The following is a 23,775-nucleotide window of genomic DNA, read 5'->3' as shown; positions in this document are numbered from 1 at the left end:
CTGTTTCAGAGATTACAGTGAACTTGGAATCACCGTTATCACTGTAAACTGCTTGGTGCTGTGCTAGAACCCATTTGTGGGTCACAATAAGCATATTAACATCATTTCTGTGCCCTTGGAACCATCACGTAATATATAAATTAAAAGGATACGGAATAAAACTTGGAAGATATTTCTTAAGATGCGTCCTCCAAAGAAAGATTCAGTAGTAACCCTGAGCTTCCTTCCACGTCAAACAAAAAGAGGTCACACTGTATGCATCCCATTTCAGCTGCTGCGGATCAAAACAAGTGATTTAGAAGTAGGCTAATGAATGCAGAACATTAGAAACAGTTTCCTCTTCTCCTCTCGGAGCATCACTATACTATACAGATGTCAGCGCTGTGCTCGGAGTGGACCAAACGCAAAATCATTTTGGTTTCTTCCTCTCTGCTCAGACAGAAACACACCCATTGATTTATCTGCTCTGACTCATTATTAATTTTATGCACTGCTAAACAAGACAATAAACACTATTATAAATCTTTGGGGTAACTTCTGCATTCTTCCGTTGAAGTAATCATGCAAAGTAGCTCCCGTTAAACGCACGGTGAAGAGACAATGCAGTCATGAAAAGACGGACTTCTAACTATAAGACTTTTAATGAGAAGGACGGACACTTTGCAAAGTAAAACCAGATTGCTTCTCTTGTCTGACTCACCATTCACAACATGTAGATCCCTATCAGGTAAGTTAACCACCAAAACCAGCTCACAGCACGACTGACAAGAGGTCAAAGGTCAGAGAAAGATCAAGGACATTCACATCCAAAACGTGGTATCGGTGCATCCCTAGTATGCATAGAGGGGGTTCATCCGGTGTAAAACCTACGCCAAATCAAATATGCAGATCCTCAAATCAGATCTCAGATGATCCACTGTGGCGACCCCTAACGGGAGCTGCCGAAAGACGAACATCTCGCCATCAGCCGGCGCTTTCCGACGGGGAACTGAACTGAAAGTGAAACTTATCTACGCTCTCTTCAAAGCAACATTACGTTGCTCCCGTGTGGTAACTCCCGTCTGTTTCTCCAAACTGGGGGCGTGTTGGCCGTCATCTACTGTAGGTAATACACTGACTATGGACAAGTACCTCATACAACCCTCATCTACTGTAGGTAATACACTGACTCTGGACAAGTACCTCATACAACCCTCATCTACTGTAGGTAATACACTGACTCTGGACAAGTACCTCATACAACCCTCATCTACTGTAGGTAATACACTGACTATGGACAAGTACCTCATACAACCCTCATCTACTGTAGGTAATACACTGACTCTGGACAAGTACCTCATACAACCCTCATCTACTGTAGGTAATACACTGACTATGGACAAGTACCTCATACAACCCCACTTCAGAACACTCCCTTTAATGACAAAATGACAATGGATTTTGCAAATTGTTCTGGAACAAGCTCACACTTCTTACGAGTCTCGAGAGTCCAAAGAGCAGCTTGTGGTTGAGAGACCTGCTGACTGTGTGTAGTTACAGTTTGTCCAGAAGCCAGAGATGTACACACACACACACACACACACACACACACACACACACACACACACACATATGCAGTACGGAGCTCCTCAGCCCCACCGCCTGCTGGACGCTTCACACTTAAAGCTGCTGAACCCCGTCAGCCCGTCAGCAGAAAGGAACTTAACATGCGTTGTTCTTTTTTAAGAAGAAGATGATCCCAGCCTGCCTTATTATTTACTATCGCGGTGCCTGACAACATCTTAATGCCCACATTTTTTTCCCCTCTTTCATTCGGAAAATCCAAGACAGGATTACACATGTGGTTATTGAATTAGAGTGACATGGCAATCCAATTTTTGGTTGTAGTGATGAATGGATCTGCTTTATGCTCCTCGCTGTGCAAATGACTCAGTGCGCTATACAAATCTATCGCTACATCCCCTGCATTCAGGAGATAAAAGTAGAGCAAATGAGAGCCTAGATGTTGGGGGAAAGAAGAGGAAGGAGGCAGATAAAGAGAGTGTTTCAGCAGCAGCAGCAGCAGCAGCAGAGCAGAACTGATCACATCTCAGTTTTAATTTGTCGTGAACATGGAAACCAGCTGTCAGACTGCCAGCGAGACTCTTTTTTTTCTGTCTGAACTCGACACGAAGCAGCGACACCTCCACTTTATACATCAGGTCGTATTCAAATGTTGCACTTAAGCTGTTAAAGACAAATACATATACCTATAAAACATCTTAAATACCAGAGAGATAGTAAAACCACTTGCTCTTTATGTCTTTTCCTACACACACGTGCGTACACACTTTTGTTGAGATTCAAATAATCTCATATAATACTTCCACTTGTATTTATTTCTCCATCAACTCATGACCTCACAGTACAGCCAGACGTTTCACGATGACCTCAGAGCTCACCCTGAGAGCCTGCAGCTCCACCTGTCTGCTTCCAGGTTTGTCCTGATAAAATGGTCAATGATCCATTCAGAAATGGGGCTGTCAGATCAGCATGATTGTTCATATTACGTAGCACATACAACTTTTTTAACACTAGACCATGGGGAAAAAGTTGAATCATACACTTCTAGGGACTTTTAATTTGGAAAATCTCTAAATGAATCCAGTAAAAATGTTTGATTTTCAGCATGTATGTAGTCAGAGATGTCCTGAAGTCAAATATATCACTCATTATTTATTACATTTCTTTCCAGAAACCCCCCAAAAAATCAAAGAATAAAGACATTTCCCTCACAGATAAGTGGTATTTTCTTATTTATTTATAAGGGTCACGTAATGTTTTATACTTCTGGTGAATATAATCCATCAATCTTATTTCCATAGATGTATTTAGTATCTACAGTTCCCTTTGTTAACACCTTATTTTGAAAAGCGGACGTAGTCCCACGTGTCTACTTCCTCTAACTTCTCCAAGGTGGTCTCTAGCTCTCCCGTCAGCTCCGTTCTCTTCATCCATCCATGGTCAGCTCCATCGGGGCCGTTTCAATGCAGAGAACAGACATGTCAGTATCTGGGTGCTCTACAGTCGTAGCGTCGGCCCATTTGACCACGCAGATAAGAGCGACGTCCGACTCGACCGCCACGTTACCGCCATACTGTAACGTTTCCTGTCCGTGACAGAGTTAGCATGCAGCTTTAGCTCTGCTCTGTCTAGCTCTGCTTTTCCTGTCAATGTGTGAAACCCAAAGTGTTTCCATCCTTTACTGGATGTGTAGTGTTTACCACGATAGATTTAACATGGGAGGGTGCAGGTCGTATCCACGACGACCCTCCAACGTTTTCTAGTTTCGGCTGGCTGCAGCCGGCTGTGGTCTGTTTTGGTTTGGACAGATATGAAACGGATATCTGGCATACGTGAATCGATTTTTTCCCACCCCTATCAAGCAGGTGGCATGTCTCTGTGGTAACTGGCCGTCACCTGTGGTTTTTGTGGTGTATTCAAATTAGGGATGTCACGATACCAGAAATCTAGTAGTCGATACCAATACCAGTGAATTTCCACGATTCTCGATACCCAATTGGATACCACGGTTAAAAAATAAATAAAATAAATAAATCCCCTGTTCTGTAATTCAACACGCACTCTTTTATTAAAAACATTTGAACATCACAAAACAACAGAGGCATGTAGCCTTGTAGCATGTAGCATGTAGCCTGACAGGCCGAGAGATGGCCTTCGGTACCGTAGAAAAAGAGTACCGTCACGTTTTTTGAATTTTGGCATCGACTTGTTACCAAAGTATCGGTTCACGTGACATCCCTATTTCAAATGCAAGTTGTCAGCCAAGACAAAGACAAAGACAAAGACAAAGACAAAGACAAAGACAAAGACGAAGACGACGTGAGGCGACACAACCGTAAACCTTCATCGCTGCTAGTTCTTTGACGTCGGCTCGGTGTGTCTGGGCCTTAAATAAAAGGGGAAGTAAAGCATGTGCGTAGAACAAGAAACAAGCCCAAAAGAATTAAAGCTGCATGACTTAGACTGAAGATTTAATGTGAACTAGAGATGAACATCTCTTTCTTCAGTGTGGATGGCAGAGTGAGAATTAAAGAGCAGCCTCTGCTCCTCCGGCGCTGCCAAGCCGGTCTGAGCCGACCTCTGGCTGCATGTCAGAACCATCCACACCAATAAAACGCTATTCTTTAGCCGATTAAGAACTCCTTTACTTGATAAGTACAGTCTCACTCACACTCTTCACTCACGCTCTACCGTAACCATGTTTTTCTTCTTTTCATTTTCTGCTGCTTTACTGAAGGACTTTCATCATTATCTCACGGTTTCCACTCCACTTTATTTCCTGTCTCCGTGCTTGAGCTCTCAAACTGCCTTAAACTCTTCTCTTCTGTAACCATGGCTACAACTGATCAAATATCCCAAAATGGCGGTGATGGGGGGGTTTTAAATCACCCTCAGCACTATAGCGCTTCAGGCGCTCATGCAGTCTTTGCATGAATGTGGAAGACGGGGAAGATGTTCCCATTTCATGTTAGAGCAAACTAAGACTTCATTTACATTTAAACTCTTTTCTCTCCGTAAAAGTCAAACGGGTTTGTTTTACCCAGCCTGGACGTGGTGCGTTTACACACCCACGGAGCTTATGTGACGCACAAATACCGCCCACAGAGGAACCGAGATGACATTTCAAACAGACACACGAAAAACATAAAGACCAGTCAAACAGCGTTGATGTTGCTTCTAAAGGTATCGCTTCATCAGTTGATCACACTCAGACTTCATCACTGAAATGTGCTTTATCTTTACAGCAATAAAACAAACAGGGATTCACAGCAAAACAAAGTACAAGAATAAAGCTGCATTTTTATTATTCAGCTTAAAATAGCCCACATTGCAATTCACTGTGGTGATGCAGTACTTCAGCCTCCAGTGATGGAGTCCATAGGGTCAATCCATGAATGATTTAAACTTGTACAACTATAGGAACACTACATAACAGTATGGGCACTATTCAGAATAATAACAGATGAGGATGAAGAAGATGGAGTCCCACACAGGTATTGCAAACCAAGGCAAGAGCGTGCAACAGCAGCCGACACTATGCTGAAGTTAAACCTGCATTCTCTGTAACAGCCAGCAGGGGGCAACTCCTCTGGCTGTATAGAAGTCTCTGAGGAAATGAGCCTCCTTCTCTCTTGATTTATTACCTCAGTAAACATTGTAAACATGACTTTATGGTCTCAATCGCTAGTTTCAAGTCTTCCTCAGATCAGTCATGTAACGGCTTTGGAAGACACTGACAAACAATGATTCTTCTGTGAGGAACAATGCATTTTTCCAGTTAGTTGTCACAGAACATGTATCATCCCAGATGGGGATTGAAAAGCGGAGATGAGCTTAAATACTCTGAATAAATTAAAGTCAGACGTCTGTGGATTCTGCTTACAGCATAAAGAAAAGAAAGAAACTGTACCAGCTTATGCAAAAATACGTCCCCCAAATGGAGGCAATTATCAAATAATAACCGTACATCTCCGAAATCTAATTCAGTGCTTTGCTGGGCCATATCAGCGAGATATGAATTGGCACCATTTTTTTCATTTGAGTCAAAAGGACGCTTTTTATTATATCAGCAAACAGAGACAGAATATCCGTTAAATGGAGGCTGGAGATAAATGAATATGTTTCAGACAGGCGGAGGGAAAGGGTGAAAAGTTTGACAGACAGATTGCAGACAGCAGAAGAAACATCCATTACCCACACTATTCACTGTGGCCTTGTTGTGGCCTGCAGCCTCATTACCATGCTGGCCTTCTCACACAAGCCAACCCTATGTGTTGACAAAGAGGAGAAGAAGAGCTGTCTATTGCATATTGTATACTGCAGTTGTGTTTGCCCTGCTCCAGCAGCACAATCGCCACAGTTTGCCTTTGGCTGGAAGGAAAGAGAGCGTGTTTATACACCGACGTCCAGAGAAAGAGAGAGAGGGTTTGATTAGAGAGAATATATTATGTTAACCTTTGACTGGGCCCTTCAGCAGCATGTTAACAGGATGGATGAGTGCTGCTAATATCTGATGGTAGCCACGGATCTTCAAATTATCTGCTTTTCACCAACACAGAAAAACTGCTGAAATGTCCCCACTAATGAACATGCATTTTTTAAAAGTTGTCAGAGAGATACTGATGCACAGATGTGAATTCAATCGCCATAGCAACATGCAAGGAAGGGTTTCAACCAGCCACGATAAAGACACGCTCACACCACAAGTTGAAATTAGGGATGCAATGATACCGATACCAGTATCGGGTATCGGGTCCGATACTGTGCTCATGTACTCGTACTCGCAAAACGGCTCCGATACCACTTTATTGCAGCGTGATGTTAACGTCTCGTCATCATCTTTCGGGTCTTTTTGAAGATTGATGGATGTCATGATATTATTGGTTGAAATTGGTTGGTACTAGCCTGCGTAGCTTAAGCACACGTCATATTTTGTTTTACAGGAAGAAAAGATGAGTGAATTTTGATATAAAAAATACAAAAAAACCTTTCTTTGCATATATTGTTAAATAGGAGCACAACGTGACGGGGATGTGATCTAAAAGGGTTAAAAAGACATTTTTTCATTTAAACAGGACTTTAAGAGCCCATCCGACCGACTGTAAGCTGCTGTAGTAACAATGACATGCACATTCCTGAAAGGAAAGCGTGACTAGTGGGCGGCCTGTGGACTGCGAGTGCAGCAAACATGTGATGCTGCATGGTGGCGGTCAGTCATTAGCTGATTACAACTGCACCAGATAATGTGATGCCATGCCGGGCCACTGCCCCCTTTGGCATGAACTAACCTCCAGAGTTGTGGCACGGATTGATTGGATCTTGCAAACACAATCACACTGATTATAAGGAAACTATAAAAGAAATGATATAATGTTGAGTAACGCACATCACTGAAGTCGATCCAGATCCACCAATGTCAGCATCTTGCTGTGTGTGTGTAGCATGGCTGTGAATGCTCACTGTGTGTGTATGAGGGGGGGGTGTATGTTGTTTTCCCTGAGGCACCAGAGGGGCGAACCCATCAATCTATCAATTACAGCCTGATGCAGCCCCTTCTCTCGTCCCCGAGGGCGCGGCGAGGCACACTTTAGTGAGATCAACGCCCCTCTCTCCCAGAGATCTGAGGTGGAGACGGCGTGCAGGGTTCCTGCTTTAAGATGCCTCCTGTGGATGGGAGGCGGGTGGAGCGCCTCCTGCTGCAGCTACGCCACATCAATATGGAAAAGCCCGAACAGCTGCTTAACACCAATTACAAAGATATTAGCCATGTAGCCAAAAACATAAAGCACACTTGTTCCTTCTCTCCTCCCTCTGAAATACCCACACGTCTTTCTGTTGGGGAACAAAGTGTTGGTTTAATAACATGAAACCATGCAGATAGAACCTCATTCATATTTTACCCAAAAACACTGTGTGGAGGCCATCAGAAGCATCTGAATGGGAATTCTTAGCTGATGCCAAATTACACCAAACCACTTTTTAAGCGATTTCGCAGGCCCTGTTCAGACCTGGTATTAAGATGCGTCCTCAGTGATCCGATCACAAGCAGACAGCTTTAAATACGTCTGTTCACACCCGGCATTAGAAAGCGTCTCCACATGTGTCTTCAGTGGTCACTTGTGATTTGATCTCACTTCCCCGCTCTATATGCAGATAAACATGTAGTAAACACACGGCTGATACAGCAGCCGCTGTGACGTAATACTACATGAATGTCAGTAGTAATATCCTACATATTGGTGAATTCTGGTACATTGTATTAACATCAAAATAAAAGGTTATTATACCGACGGTCCCCGGGGACCTTCGCGCCGCCGGCACCGCTGCTTTTTCCAGACAACAGCGGAGTACAGCGCTCCAGAGAGCCGGGAGGACAGAGAACAGACGGTCGGGTGTCAGCTCCGCGAAAAGCAGCGGAACAAAAACAGCGACACATCTCCGACAGTATGATATAATGCACTTCCTGTCCCCGGTCTGATAGTGTGTAGATATGTAGCCTATAAACAAGACATAGTTTAATAAAATACAGATGTACCGACAGGATACAGTAGAGCACAGAGGCTGTTTATTCACCTGAGGGGCGCGGTGATCCCGCGGATCCCAGCTGGACATCAGATGAGTAGCGGTCCTTAATGTGGCTCAGGACACATTCACTACACACTGCTAACAGAATCAGGTCATATGAGGCCCAGACCACCTCTGAATGTGGTCTGAAAGATCCGTCCTCAATGCGTCTTGAGTGCGTTCACATCTGTACTTAAAGCTGTCCACTTGTGATCGGATCCCTAGGACGCATGTTAACACCAGGTCTGAACAGGGACACTGTCGCAGACATATGTCCAATGTCGGAATAAAATCAGGAGTGTTTTGCGAGAGTTGTGGCGCGCTCCCGTGATCTCGATCGTTTAGTGTAAAGTGGTCATAAAACTCAGTCCAAGATGTCTTAAGTCCGTCTTTTTCTCGTCTTGACAGTCTGATAAAATCATACAACTTTAATATTACCGTAAATTCAATGACGCAAACACCATCAACAACCAATAGGAGCGCTCTCTCCAGCAGCAAACAGGAAGCAGCAAACGGTAGAAAGTAAACATGGAGGAACTGGTGGAGTTGTGGAGTGAACAAGAGCGCCTCCTTGAAGCGTCCTTCCATCTGTAGCACGATGGAGTGGAGAAGGAAAGAAGCTGCAGTGAGAATGCTGTATGGTTAATGGACTTGCATTTATAAAGCTCCTTTCTAGTCTTCCGACCACTCAAAGCTCTTCACACTACATGTCAGCATTCAGCCATTCACACACATTCATACACTGATGCAAGGAGCCAACCTGCCCTTCAGGATCTGATCTAAATACTCATTCACACACCGATGGCTTGGCCTTCAGGAGAATGTGATCGGAGGAGCCGGGGATCGGACCGCCGACCTAGCTAGCTCCCTAGCTATAGCATACTCGAGGGATTTTGAGGGCTGCAGCAATTTCTGTCCACTTCTTTCTCAACAGTTTCTCTTCTTGTAAATTTCCACCAGGAGCAGGATGTGCCATCATCTCTAAAGGAATCTCGTTGTAGTCTTGTACATAGTGACCCTGCAGGATCCCCAGTCTTTGTGTAGTCTGTGCCAAAAACTGTGACTTAAGACACGTTGTCTTCAGATGTGAGAAGGAGTCAGACTTCAGTCTTTTAAAACTCTTTTCTAAGTCTCCTGTATGGAAGGCATAAAATGCTTTGTTTTTTTTTCACTTTGTAGGAACATTACTCGTGGGCGCCAGGCGGTGGCGTCCTCTCTCCTGAGAGCCAGTAAGGCACGGGGCTCCCGGTGACTGATGCTGAGGGATGCGCTGGCTGCCTCCCAGTCACTCGCCAGCTGTCTCTCATCCCCCCTCTGTCATCCACTAACACACATGGCCAAAAGGAAGACACACTGTTCCTTCACCCGCTGGCTTTCCTGAGGGTGAAGGAGCAGACGACCGTCCTTTGTGAGAGTCTCGTGAAGTCGAGAGGCTGCAGCCACACGTGGTGAGTAAGCAACAGAGAGACGGGAGAAGTGGCATTCTTCCAGGACCAGAACATTACGTAACATTCAGAGGAATAGATTTACTATTGTGCAACATCCCGGGTAAATCCCTACTCACGGTAATCTCTTTCATTTTAATGAAGCAGAAAGGACTCGGGGTCCATATTTGCTAAAGGAATTACTTCTTTCATCATCTGATGTGAGGATGTACCTCGTACAGCAGAGACACACAAGTTACCATAAAGTGGTAATTAGTATCGTTGAGCAAATGTCAAATATTTCTGTTCCACCTCCGCCTGTTTCTTTATGCTTCAGATGGTTTATCTGCACATCTGTGATGGTACGAGGCGGCGGCGGCGGCGGCGGCGGCGGCGGCGGGGGGGGGGCCTGCTGTACTGAAGACTGGAGTGCAGCTAGCCGGCTAGCATATAGAGGATCAATGCATTGTGACCCCATGATGCACGTTGAGTGACAGCCCCCCCCCCCCCCATTTGCATAATGAGCAGAAATGCATAAAGAAATGTTTGGGGAAATAAATAAGGGGTAAATTGCAAAGGGAAAATTGTGCAGAAATGAATAAATAAATGCATGAATACATAAATAGATAAACACATTTGGAAATAAATAAATGCTAAAATAAATAGATTAATAAAGATAAATGCAAAAATATTTTTTTAAATAAAGAATAAATGCAAAAATAAATAAAAAATATTAAAAAACAATAAAAATGAATATGTATATGAATAAAAGGGAAAATTAAAAAAAAAGAGTAAATAAATAAGGGAATTAATACAGAGATAAATAAATAAAGATGCAAATTAAAACAGAAATAGCAATTTATGTCATAATTTAATAAATGTATTATTATTATTTTTAATATTTTTGCTACATTTAATGACATTCATTCACTTTTATTTATTTATTTATTAATTAAATGATTTATTTTTTTATTTATTATTTTGGCTTGTTCTGTCCTCCATAAAGAGACTGCAGGATCCGGGGGGCTGAAATGCAAGTGGTCTCACATCAGTGACAGCCAAAAAGACAGAAAACAGAAGGTCTGAGGCTTTGTTGAAAAAAAAAAAAAAATGCAACTGTTTCAGCAGCCAGGAGACAAAAATGATATCCAAAGACTGAGGTGGATAAAGTTGTTCAGCCTTGTGGAAAAGGTCATTTTGGCAGCGGTTGGGTCTAATGTCAGATTTCATATTTAGAATCTTGTTCGGAGGGAGAAATAGAATTGGTCGCTTTACTTTAATTCACAATGTGCTGCGATCTGTTAAATTGCTCCCATGTCAGAAAATAACAGCCCTTCACACTGCAACACACGCCTTTGTCATTAGGAGGAGGCTCGTACTGAACCCAGGCACTGAGTGGGTGTATGTAGACCTACATCTGTGTGTGTGAGGGGGTGGGGATGGGAGTAAAGCTGTGTCAGGAACTATCACACCCTTCCCTCCCTCGGATAAACAATCCATCACTAATTACTTTCGACACAAAGCAGACGACTTCAACAACGCGGATACGATCGAGCTCTATGACGCCAAAATACAACTGAGATTCCTGTTCGGTGCAGCACCTTCATACCGCTGCAGCCAGCCCAGCGTAATGTTAAGTGTTTTAATAGGTGACCTTTTGTCACAAAGGGCAGACAGCGGAGCTGCGTCAGTAATACCATTAACCCTGCATTAACTAATGAACATATCCAAATTGATTTACCTTCGTGACGGCTGTTTCCTTCGGCTGCTCCGAGGACGCACCGATCAACGCTTTTATTTTCACATATACTAGTCCTCAACAACACCTGCTGCACCTCCGGCATCTGCTGTCAGATGAGCAGACAGTCTGCCGAGTCTGGACGGTAACAATGGGACGCTTTCTTTTCCTTCACAGCACTGAGTAGCCTGTGCACTTCCTATCCAGAGCCACATCATTACAGAACTTTGAGAATATAGTAGAAATGTAAAATGTTTACCTGATTTTAAGAATCTACAGTGTTGATATCGTACAGCTAACATCTGTATTGTTGGTACAGTGTTGATATCTTACAGCTAACATCTGTACTGTTGGTACATTGTTGATATCGTACAGCTAACATCTGTATTGTTGGTACAGTGTTGATATCTTACAGCTAACATCTGTATTGTTGGTACAGTGTTGATATCTTACAGCTAACATCTGTACTGTTGGTACAGTGTTGATATCGTACAGCTAACATCTGTACTGTTGGTACATTGTTGATATCTTACAGCTAACATCTGTACTGTTGGTACAGTGTTGATATCGTACAGCTAACATCTGTATTGTTGGTACAGTGTTGATATCTTACAGCTAACATCTGTATTGTTGGTACATTGTTGATATCTTACAGCTAACATCTGTACTGTTGGTATATTGTTGATATCTTACAGCTAACATCTGTACTGTTGGTACAGTGTTGATATCGTACAGCTAACATCTGTATTGTTGGTACAGTGTTGATATCTTACAGCTAACATCTGTATTGTTGGTACAGTGTTGATATCTTACAGCTAACATCTGTATTGTTGGTACAGTGTTGATATCGTACAGCTAACATCTGTATTGTTGGTACATTGTTGATATCTTACAGCTAACATCTGTACTGTTGGTACAGTGTTGATATCTTACAGCTAACATCTGTACTGTTGGTACATTGTTGATATCTTACAGCTAACATCTGTACTGTTGGTACAGTGTTGATATCTTACAGCTAACATCTGTATTGTTGGTACATTGTTGATATCTTACAGCTAACATCTGTATTGTCGGTACAGTGTTGATATCGTACAGCTAACATCTGCACTGTTGGTACATTGTTGATATCTTACAGCTAACATCTGTACTGTCGGTACAGTGTTGATATCTTACAGCTAACATCTGCACTGTTGGTACAGTGTTGATATCTTACAGCTAACATCTGTACTGTTGGTACAGTGTTGATATCGTACAGCTAACATCTGTATTGTTGGTACAGTGTTGATATCTTACAGCTAACATCTGTATTGTCGGTACAGTGTTGATATCGTACAGCTAACATCTGCACTGTTGGTACATTGTTGATATCTTACAGCTAACATCTGTACTGTCGGTACAGTGTTGATATCTTACAGCTAACATCTGCACTGTTGGTACAGTGTTGATATCTTACAGCTAACATCTGTACTGTTGGTACAGTGTTGATATCTTACAGCTAACATCTGCACTGTCGGTACAGTGTTGATATCTTACAGCTAACATCTGTACTGTTGGTACAGTGTTGATATCTTACAGCTAACATCTGTACTGTTGGTACATTGTTGATATCTTACAGCTAACATCTGCACTGTTGGTACAGTGTTGATATCGTACAGCTAACATCTGCACTGTCGGTACAGTGTTGATATCTTACAGCTAACATCTGTATTGTTGGTACAGTGTTGATATCTTACAGCTAACATCTGTACTGTCGGTACAGTGTTGATATCTTACAGCTAACATCTGTACTGTTGGTACAGTGTTGATATCTTACAGCTAACATCTGTATTGTTGGTACATTGTTGATATCTTACAGCTAACATCTGTATTGTCGGTACAGTGTTGATATCGTACAGCTAACATCTGCACTGTTGGTACATTGTTGATATCTTACAGCTAACATCTGTACTGTCGGTACAGTGTTGATATCTTACAGCTAACATCTGCACTGTTGGTACAGTGTTGATATCTTACAGCTAACATCTGTACTGTTGGTACAGTGTTGATATCGTACAGCTAACATCTGTATTGTTGGTACAGTGTTGATATCTTACAGCTAACATCTGTATTGTCGGTACAGTGTTGATATCGTACAGCTAACATCTGCACTGTTGGTACATTGTTGATATCTTACAGCTAACATCTGTACTGTCGGTACAGTGTTGATATCTTACAGCTAACATCTGCACTGTTGGTACAGTGTTGATATCTTACAGCTAACATCTGTACTGTTGGTACAGTGTTGATATCTTACAGCTAACATCTGCACTGTCGGTACAGTGTTGATATCTTACAGCTAACATCTGTACTGTTGGTACAGTGTTGATATCTTACAGCTAACATCTGTACTGTTGGTACATTGTTGATATCTTACAGCTAACATCTGCACTGTTGGTACAGTGTTGATATCGTACAGCTAACATCTGCACTGTCGGTACAGTGTTGATATCTTACAGCTAACATCTGTATTGTTGGTACAGTGTTGATATCTTACAGCTAACATCTGTACTGTCGGTACAGTGTTGATATCTTACAGCTAACATCTGTACTGTTGGTACAGTGTTGATATCTTACAGCTAACATCTGTACTGTTGGTACAGTGTCGATAGTTAGCTTACAGCTAACGTCTGTTTTTGGCAAATAAACACGGACCTCTAAAATGCTCCAGTGGTCAAATTTGGTTGAATAATGCAAAGTGACATTTTCCATTCAGTCAGATATCACACCGGTACAGCTGTGTTCTATTCATTTTGGTCATATATAATACTAAATGACTGTACATATGATGTAGAAAACAAACTGCTGTTCCTGCTGCTGAGGAGGAAAGCTGCAGTTTAACGTTCAGTGTAATAAACACAGCCGGCCTCGGGCTGAAACCATGATGAATGTTCAATCTCTAACTCAGGTACTCAGACAGTCTTTCAAACCCGGGAAAAGCCAATTCCAACATCCTCAACAATGTCCTGAAGCATTTCTACCTGATACTGTAGCTATCTTAATGACAAAGTAAAGGCCATAATACTGATATCAAGGTTATTACAGGTTAAATAGAATAATAAGTGCTTTATTCTGGTGAGGACTAGCAGTGAAAAAACAGAAAAGCTATAAGACTCAGATGTAGTTTCTTCACAGCTCAGTGCTCTCACGGCGGCACGGCTCCTGATTACACAGAAGACAAATACCCGGCAACTTTCTCAATCAAATAATGTGTATGTTTGCTGCAGACTGAAATGCCCTGTGGTCTTTGTGATCAGATTGAGTATCTTGAAACAAATATTATTCCCTTGTGCGGTGCCACACACACACACACACACACACACACACACACACACACACACACACACACACACACACACACACACACACACACACACACACACTCAGCCAGAAATCACTTGAAAACACCATTAAGGCAATCAATAGCTAGTCCCTGTGCTTTTGGGCTCTATCTTCTGTGACAAACAGAGTCCTCAAAGCAGAGAACATGTTGGAACGGTGGAGCACTCTTATACTTTCAGATACCATTAAATATTCGATCCCCTCCTGTGTTCATCACTGAGAGTCAGATATAAACAACCTCAATACGGCCACCATTTCACTTCCTAAAAGGAATACATGTAGAACATTATGTTTCAAAAAGCACACATCTAAAACACCCTAATGGGTTCGGTCACAAAGAATAAGTCATTATATTCCTTATAAAGTGTTTTATGTCTGATTCAATGGCCATGGCTTTTCCTATACTATATGCATTTAAATGCATTTAATACACGACTCTGGTGATGCATTTTAACCTTCACAGAACACCGTTATTTGGATAATGGACAGCTACTTTTCTAAAACAGGAGCTCCCCGGGGAACAGTGTTGCCGCGCTTATTATTCACACTATAACCAGGCATCATATTATCTTCAGACTCTTCTTATAATTCTGTCCATGTAGATCTCATACTAAATAGTTTAGAGGGCCAGACCTACACAGATGAGTCTGACAGATTCAGGTTAATTACCTGAACCTTAATATATTATGGTAAGACAAAAAAGAAGCTCTTTATTGACCTTCAAAAAGGAAAGATGCAGGTTCACCAATTCAGATCAAAAATCAGCAGGTTGAAATTGTTTCCTTGAACTAGTCAGACGATATAAATAATGTGTTAACATGGCACAGTCCAGGTTATTTTTCCTCAGGAAGGTCAAGTCGATAGAGGTCGGTACAAAACTTTAAACTTCAGAACAGTATGTTGGAGTAAGTATTACTGCCAATGAGCGTGATCAACAAGGTTGTGGCTCGGCCTATAACAGGTGTTTTCAGTAGGGATGATTTGCCTTTCAAGCAAAAATACTATTCAATGTATGTTGTTTCTGTCGGGTTTCAATGAATTCCGCCGCTCAAATAATTGATCTACCAGCTGACACGCCTGCACTGACGGAAAAGAGCCGAGCTGAATGCGCCACATACGTTTTACCAGTAGTACCGATACAACCAGGTGGTATCGAGAATCGTGGAATTTCACTGGTATTGGCATCAACTTCTAAATTTCTGGCATCATGACATCCCTAGCATGTCAGCGTCGTCATTCTAGTCTTCATGTTAGCATTTAGCTCAAAGCACTAACACTGTAAAGTTCAGCCTCACAGAGCCGCTAGCGTGGCAGTAGACTCTTAGGCTGTATTCTAAACCTCATACTATACTGGTCAAAACAACAAACGCAGTATGCAGTATACAGTATGCAGTAGCCTATACGGTATGTACACTGCATTTGTCAGTAGTATGTAGTAGTCAGTTTTGGATACAGCCTCAGTCTTGATGGCTGGACCGCAGAGGGCCAGTCCTACAAACGCAAAAGTCTGTCAATGAGAGAGTGAGTGATGAAGATACAGGATTGGCCGGCCGTCTGTTGAAGTCTCCTCATTGGTCGTTGTTCTTTTAAAATGAAAAGGCGGAGAACAGTTCTGTGTTCACGTTTTCTGGGGAGCGTGTCAACAGTTCATTGTATCATTACATAGAGCTGTTGTTGTGCATGTGCTATTGTTTATGTTCATTTAACTTACATTATGTTGTGCCTCGTATTGTTTTACCGTGCATTCACACCAAACGCGAAGCAAATTTTCGCCTCGCTTTCCTCCATCAACCATGGAAGAAATAACCACTGTAGCTGCTTTGTACATGTTGGTGAAGTCCCAGATATGTCAGAAAACCAAACGCCGTTGTGTCTGGGTTCATAACGTCGCCTGGCGTTGAGCTGTGTTCACATACAGTGCCATTGCACTGACTGTATCTAGCAAGCCACACGTCACTACTGCGGTATGAACCCAAAATAAACAAACTGTGCTGATTTAATTGCAATAAACGGATCAAAATGATGCCGAAGTATCGACAATATGATGTCGATTTGTAAAAAAGACCAAACTCATGGTTTGTCGGGTCTGTCTGCAACACAACAAGCAAACAACTTTTGAAGTGCTTGTTTTCTGAATGGAGTTTGGATCGATCAGTGCCAGGCTATGCTAACATTGTAGCTGCTCCATTAACAATAAATACGGCAGCAACAACGTCAGTGATGACAGCGGGAATATCTCTAATGTTTGTTGCCTGTTTTATTGATCGTTTTCAGATGAATCACTGATGATCTTCTTTTATTGATTCATTTATATATTATATTTACATAGTTTTATGGCTCTTGAGCTGCACTGGGGATCTGTTTGTGTGTTAGCTAGTGTTGTTGTGGCTGTATGTCTCTCATATGTTGTCTGCTGTCTCTTTTGTCATTTGTTTCAATGTGTGTGGGGGCGACCGAAGCTATTCCCTCTGGCCATTCATTAAGTTATCCAATCTAATCTAATCACAACTAATACCAGATCATATCAGGTAATGTGAAGCGGAAACAACGTAGTTAAAGAAATGGTTCAAAGAAGTTGTTGATTGACTGCAGAGTAAATACCCCCACCACCCCCCCGGTGTCACAAACGCTGTCTTCTTAGCAATAGTCTTGTTTGTTTACAATAATTAAAACTAATGAGGACAAATTAACATGTTAATTTGTTGACGCTGAAATGCGACACGTCGTACCTTAATGAGTGTCTTAAATTGAAGCAGCCACCGCTGATGTTGTCAGTTACAAGCAGGTGCCACCGTGGAAACAACTTAATGACTTCTGTGTTTTTAGAGCAGGTATATTTCTGTGCATGACAAGTTTTATTCCAAATATAGCAACTGGCTGTATCACACACACACACACACACACACACACACACACGCACACACACACACACACACACACACACACACACACACACACACTCATTCATTCATTCAGATGCATCAACTTCAAAAGTTGCAACTCTAGATAGTTTGGGAGCCGGTCCCTCTCATGGGATGAGCTGGTAGGGATGCAGCTAATGACCGCCATAAAGGAAAACAAAGCTTCTAATCAGGTTGAATGTAGGTACAGCCAGAGTGTAGAAAGGAGTCATTAGAGGAGCCTTGCTTCTGTATATCGAGCTGACCGTCAGCTCATCGAGTGCTGCTGGACGTTATAAATTTTACACGCCGTTGTGTGTTTAGAGAAGGGACTGCGGCTCTGTTGTTGATGCTAACCACATTCAACAACAGCAAATGCCACGGTGCATTTGGACAATCTCTGGCCGTCCCCCAGCATCGTAGAAAAATAACACGACGTGCCTGCAGAAAAATCCAATATGTTGTTCTGTTCCAAAAAGCTGTGCTGAAACGGAGTAAGTGAATACTCCAGGATTACATTTCACCCCCATACCCTCCCAGATGGACCCTAATCTCAAATTACAAACTGCTTCCAGACAGCCGGAAGGAACGAAAAGTCACGGACCTCGGAGTGATGCCGAGGGGTAGTTCTCTAAACCCATCTTCAAGAATAACCACTGCCAAGAAAAAGTTATTAATGCATAAATAAAAGGAGATCAATTACAACATGGACACAAGCCAGATTGGATGGTGCTTCGTCCCTATTACTGTCATTTTAAAAACCTTCTTTTACAGTCATTTAAACCATATCAGTAAACGACTGCACAAATAACAGTAGTAAAAGAGGCTCCTCACAGTTACAAAAATGAATTGATGTTTCAGACAGCAAAGAGAAAATTGCTTTTTCTATTGCACCCATGTAAAAGACTGAGAGCACAAAACAGAACAAAAGTTCACAACAAAGTGAACACCTCCACTTAATCTCTTCTGTTACCTTGCCTTCATTGTCAGCTTTTAGATAATAACCGTACAAAAAAATGGTGCAAAGTGCAGCGTTGAAAAGGAAAAAAAATAAATCTTTTTTAGGTGGTTTATTCACTTTAATGTGATCAAAAATGAGTTATCTGGGCAGCAGCTAATTCAGCGTGGGTGGCGAACATATTGTGTCAGTAACACCAGCTATGCATTTGTTAAAAGTCTAGTGAGGAACACATTGCAGCATTTGATTTCATCGTGCTCTTTTGATGTGGAGCGGTTTCTATGTCATCTGGTCGGGGCTAATGGAGAGAATGCAGGGGGATCAATGACGCTGCTGCTCTACTGCTGCTGCATGCTGCTTTACTGCTGCTGCTCTACTGCTGCATGCTGCTCTACTGCTGCTGCTGCATGCTGCAAGCTGCTATTGCATGCTGCAGGCTGCTATTGCATGCTGCTCTGCTGCTGCTGCTCTACTGCTGCATGCTGCTGCTGCTTCTGCTGCTGGCCAGCAGTGCGGCTCACTCTGCCAACACCCGCACATTTCTCAGCAGTGCCAAGCCCTGGCCCAAAGACTCTATTTCAATGCTGAGAACTCCCAAGAGGAGCGCAGAAAAACTATCCGACGGAGCCAAATTCACCATCGATTGGCTTCTGCCCATCACAGAGAGACAGAGGGAGGAAGAGGAGGCCAGACGAGCCACGAGCTGCTTGGTGGACTTAACTGAAAAAACAGATGATCACACTGACTACATTTACATGCAAACTAATATTCCACTTCTATTCCAAATGTAACAATGTCATGAATTTAATACGGGTCATGTAAACAACATATTTCGCCTCACTCCGAATGGAACATTTTCTGATTGAGAGACATGTACCTCGATTTTGAGGTCACGGTTCGGGTACAATTTCAGTACGTTTTCAGTACAATTGGGAAAACAAAGAAAAATATAGAAAATATATATATATTTTTTCATTTATTTAGAAAATTATAACATTCTACAGTTGCTCATTGGCCATAATGCTTACATTAACAGTTAAGACACTCAAATACTGACATATTGTCAATAAAAGATAAATAAATAACAAAACACCATATGCTTTAATTCGGTATTGTTTACGATCGACTGTGGTCGCATACGCAGCGATACACATTCTTATAGCTTCAGTTATTACTTTGGCATGGTCTGAATCTCGGAAACCAGAATCAGAATCAGGAATACTTCATTGATCCTCGGGGTGGGGGGGGGGGAGGGGAATTGGGGTCTGCAGTGGGAGGCTGTGGGGACAAGGACTCGCAAAAAAAGAGAATATTCGGTGCATGTAAACAGAGTCATTGATGACATGAAAAGAGCTGATTGCATCCAGCACAAATGTGTACAGACAGGAGGGTCATTTCAGGGGAAAACAGACTCCAACCTAACCTCTCATCTCACTTTCATCTCCTGTGAGTGTGCTTGTGAAGTTAGAGTGATGGCTATCAACAAATGAGCTATTCACTGGAGCATGGCCATCTTTGAACTATGGGACAATGCTTCAGTGGGATCTGTAATGATACTATACTGTACAGGAAATTGGACTCTGTTGGGGTGAGTGTAAAAAAAGAACAGGACTTAGCAAACGAAAAAAAATGCAGTAAAAGGTTATTACAGCAGCATCTGCCACCGCACAGCGTCTGCCACCGCACAGCATCCGCACAGCATCTGCACAGCGAGCAACAGGGACTCTAACTGGCCTCACAGGTTTGGTTTTTAGTTCAGACTCTGCTTTAAAAAGGTTGCAGGACCACAAAAATATATTATGAATGGTTTCAACTCAGCCTTGTCCGCCAATTTTAATGTATGAATGATTGTAAACATTAGAGTGGTGGTGATGGAATTAGACACATGGTTAACGTTGTGAACCGATTGGTTAGGTTTAGGCAAGAAAATGACTTGGCTAAGGTTAGAAAAAAGATTATGGGTAATGTTAAAATAATAACGTAACAGCGTAACACGACAGCGTAATGCGACAGCGTGACAACGTAACAGCTCAACACCACGTCACAACGCAAGTCACAATGCAACGTCACAAAGTAACAGTGACAGCGTAACAAAGTAGCGTGACAAAGTAGCGTGACAAAGTAGCGTGACAAAGTAGCGTGACATAGTAGCGTGACAAAGTAGCGTGACAAAGTAGCGTGACAAAGTAGCGTGACAAAGTAGCGTGACAAAGCAGCGCGACAACGCAGCGCGACAAAGCAGCTATCATAAATAAATAAAAACTGTCCTAAGCGAACTTTCTTTTGTAGCGCTACGTAACAAGCATAACAACATTACGTAAAGCATAAACTCAACATTTACTTTTAGTTTCACACGGGACATGAACAACGGTCTCTTGGGTGAAAGTCCTGTGTTTGTTTGACCAATCCACCTCGCCTCCCACCAGTTTTTGCTCTTTAGTATACTACGCCTCTTTCAATAACGGTCGCTCGGTACACTACGCCACTTGCTCTGCGCGTCGCTCGTTGTACTACGCCACAAACGTCGACAATCAACGTATTCGTGGTTTGCAGAAAAGCACAATGCCAACATGTTTTCCTGCCGACTGGTCTGGGAAAAAACAGGGAACATTAGGATAAAGTCTCTATAATGTAACTTTGTTTCAATAAAAGGCCTAGTTCTCTCTCCCGTTGAGTAAAAGTACAGAGCCCTGGCCTCTATTTGAGATTTCATGGTATAAATTATTCTTTTCTGATCAGAAAAAAACAAGGCTATAGAACACTGACTTGACAGAAGAATCAAATAATCAACTATGAGGAATCAAGGGGTCACATGGCCTCAAGCTTCACATCCTCCTATACAAGGACAAACATTACACAGCCAATCTGTCCGTTGGTGTTCACAGATGAACAGTGCAATAAGAAACAGGCTGAATGGTGGAGCTGAGTGTAAAGTCTTGTGGAGTGTGGTTGTGAAACAAAGACAAAACAGAGCTTTCATTCTCTGCAAAACTAAATATTTTAGAGCCCCAAAAGTAGGCACAGAGGGAAGCTGAAGGAACCATTATGTAAATAATCTGGATCCAGTTCTGAACTGACGGAGCAGGAATTTGTTCTCCAGAAATTCCCAGTGTGGTTCCTGCCGGCGAGCTCAGCCTCCCAGCAGGGCTCAGGATTGGACCTCACATATCCACGCTCCGCTGCAGGCGGCATCACGGGGCTGTCGGCCCGAGCTCGCACATACTCATGCGTCCTCTCACGGCCTATGGAAAGTTAATTAACTGCCTTTTGGAAGGCGGCTGGCCCGTGATAGTGATGAATTAGCGCTCCTTCCCGGCCGCCTCCCTCCTACCGTCGGCGACTTTATAGCCCAGGGGAAGGAGCGCTATAGTCTGCTTGGTCCCTGGTATGTCGTACATCAACTAGCTCCAGTACTGGCAGGAGACTACAGTTTTGGGAGACGGGAAGGAAATTAATAGACAAGGAGCCAATAATTGAGATAACACAAACAAACCCATTAGTGGAAATCAAGGGTGCTCGTTAGTTTCTCTTACTTTAAGAGCCCAAAACAAAGCAGCCTTTTTTTCTGTTGTAGTGAGGATGTGGAGAGAAAATAATGATGCAGCTGCAACAGAGCAATTATCTTTTATCCAACTACGTCCTTTATATTGTATTGTGATGGGAAAAAAAACAGAACTTCTGGCTATGAAAACAAGGCTAAAGTGAGCATGGCTCACATCCCCCCACTCACTGCTTGACCCCTACTAAAGTAGGGACAAAGGTTGTGCCCTTTTGGAAAAAATTCCCAAATGTTGGGCACCCTGAACGAGGGATGGGTCATGATTTAAAATGTTTTGAATAGCCGTTAAATTATATAAAATTTTATAGTTTATTCGACTATTCGTTCCATCTTAAAACATATATATATTTCCCTTGTATTAACCGTTGCAGGAGCTGCCTGGTAGTGCGCAAGCGCACCCCGACGTCATGTCCGTGTGCAAGTGGCGCCGCGCTCCTAGTAGTGTCTTTCCACCAGCCTCCCCCACTGTTCCAACAATATGGTTGAAAAATACTGGGGATGCACCGATACCAGTATCGGGTCCGATGCTGTGCTCATGTACTCGTACTCGTACTCGCAAATCGGCTCCGATACAAAGGCACCAATACCACTTTACGGCAGCGCAACATTAACCTCTCGTCACCATCTTTCATGTCCTCGCGCTCCACCTCCCCGACGGTGTGGGCGAGACGGGCCGGTGGTGCGCCCGAATAATAATCGATTAATTCCCAGTGATTTTCGAATAGTATTTTTGCTTGGAATGCACATCACTACTCTGGACTTCTAACCCCCAAAAGGCACAACTAGACCAAACTGTCAAATGTGAAACCATCAGACCAAATGGGAAGTTCCTAAGTTAAATACTTTCAGAGTTCTGCTCCGGAAACAAAAGTGTGACACACGAACGGACGGAAGGACGGACACACGGAGCGCTATATACCCCACGTGAAATAATAAAATAATAAAGTGAAATTGAATAAATGCAGGACAACATAGAGATGTATTGTTGTGCCAGTACAGTAACCCAACGTGATGTGAAGGGTGAAACGTGAGACGCTGCTTGAGCTCAGTGGGTGGTCTCGATCGAGGCCTGGACAGCTGGCTCACCTCACCGTAAAGTCTGATAAAGACCTGACTGCTAGGACACATTATAGAGAGAGGAATCCTTCCGTTAGTGGACATGGAAAACTATTTAAATTGAAAGGCGTGAAACTTGTTTGTTACAGAAAATCAAATTTTCATGCTTTTGGGGAGAAGCAGGTTTTTAGTGAACGAGGTGCTCCTCGTGTGTGGCAAAGCTGTGCTGCCGGGGTATTAGAGTCGTACTAAGCTGCGGTATTTGAGGCTGACCATGTGGTTCATAATTACCAAACAACACAGGGGCACCTCTTATGATTTAGTATTACACTGCCATAAAGTTTGGGGACTTGCAAAAGAGATTTAATAAAAGAAAGGTCAAAACTGAAGTCTTTAAAATAGCTCCAAATCTAAAAACCTGGATTCCACAATTCCCATAATGCATCTCAATAGTGTCATTAAAGCCCCCCTCCAGTGTATTTTGGCATTTCTATGATATTCAATATTTATTTCAGTCATTTGCTGACTAAGTTGATTGGAACCAACACAACACACTGACTGTCTCTCTCTCTTCTTTACCGTCTCCTGGTGGAGATAAATTAACGGAAAGCAGCCGATACCGGAGGTTTGTGGGC

General features: G+C 42.6%; 1 protein-coding gene across 9 annotated transcripts in view; it reads right to left on the bottom strand.

Annotated features, from left to right (window-relative positions):
* Positions 1–23,775, bottom strand: part of iqsec1b (IQ motif and Sec7 domain ArfGEF 1b) — a 224,462-nt gene that overhangs the window by 118,948 nt on the left and 81,739 nt on the right. Inside the window, exon 1 of one of the 9 annotated variants that reach the window (XM_074630574.1) lies at positions 6,019–6,136. The exons of the other annotated variants lie outside the window; for them this stretch is intronic. The gene's annotated coding sequence lies outside the window, so the exon portion shown is untranslated. Of the gene's footprint in view, positions 1–6,018; positions 6,137–23,775 lie in introns of those variants that run through there. 9 annotated transcript variants of the gene reach the window in all.

This window comes from Sebastes fasciatus, chromosome 1, assembly GCF_043250625.1.
Source record: "Sebastes fasciatus isolate fSebFas1 chromosome 1, fSebFas1.pri, whole genome shotgun sequence".
In the NCBI taxonomy this organism is placed as follows: Eukaryota; Metazoa; Chordata; class Actinopteri; order Perciformes; family Sebastidae; genus Sebastes; species Sebastes fasciatus.
The sequence above is the reverse complement of the archived record's forward strand: the minus strand, read 5'-3'. Positions and strand labels throughout refer to the sequence as shown.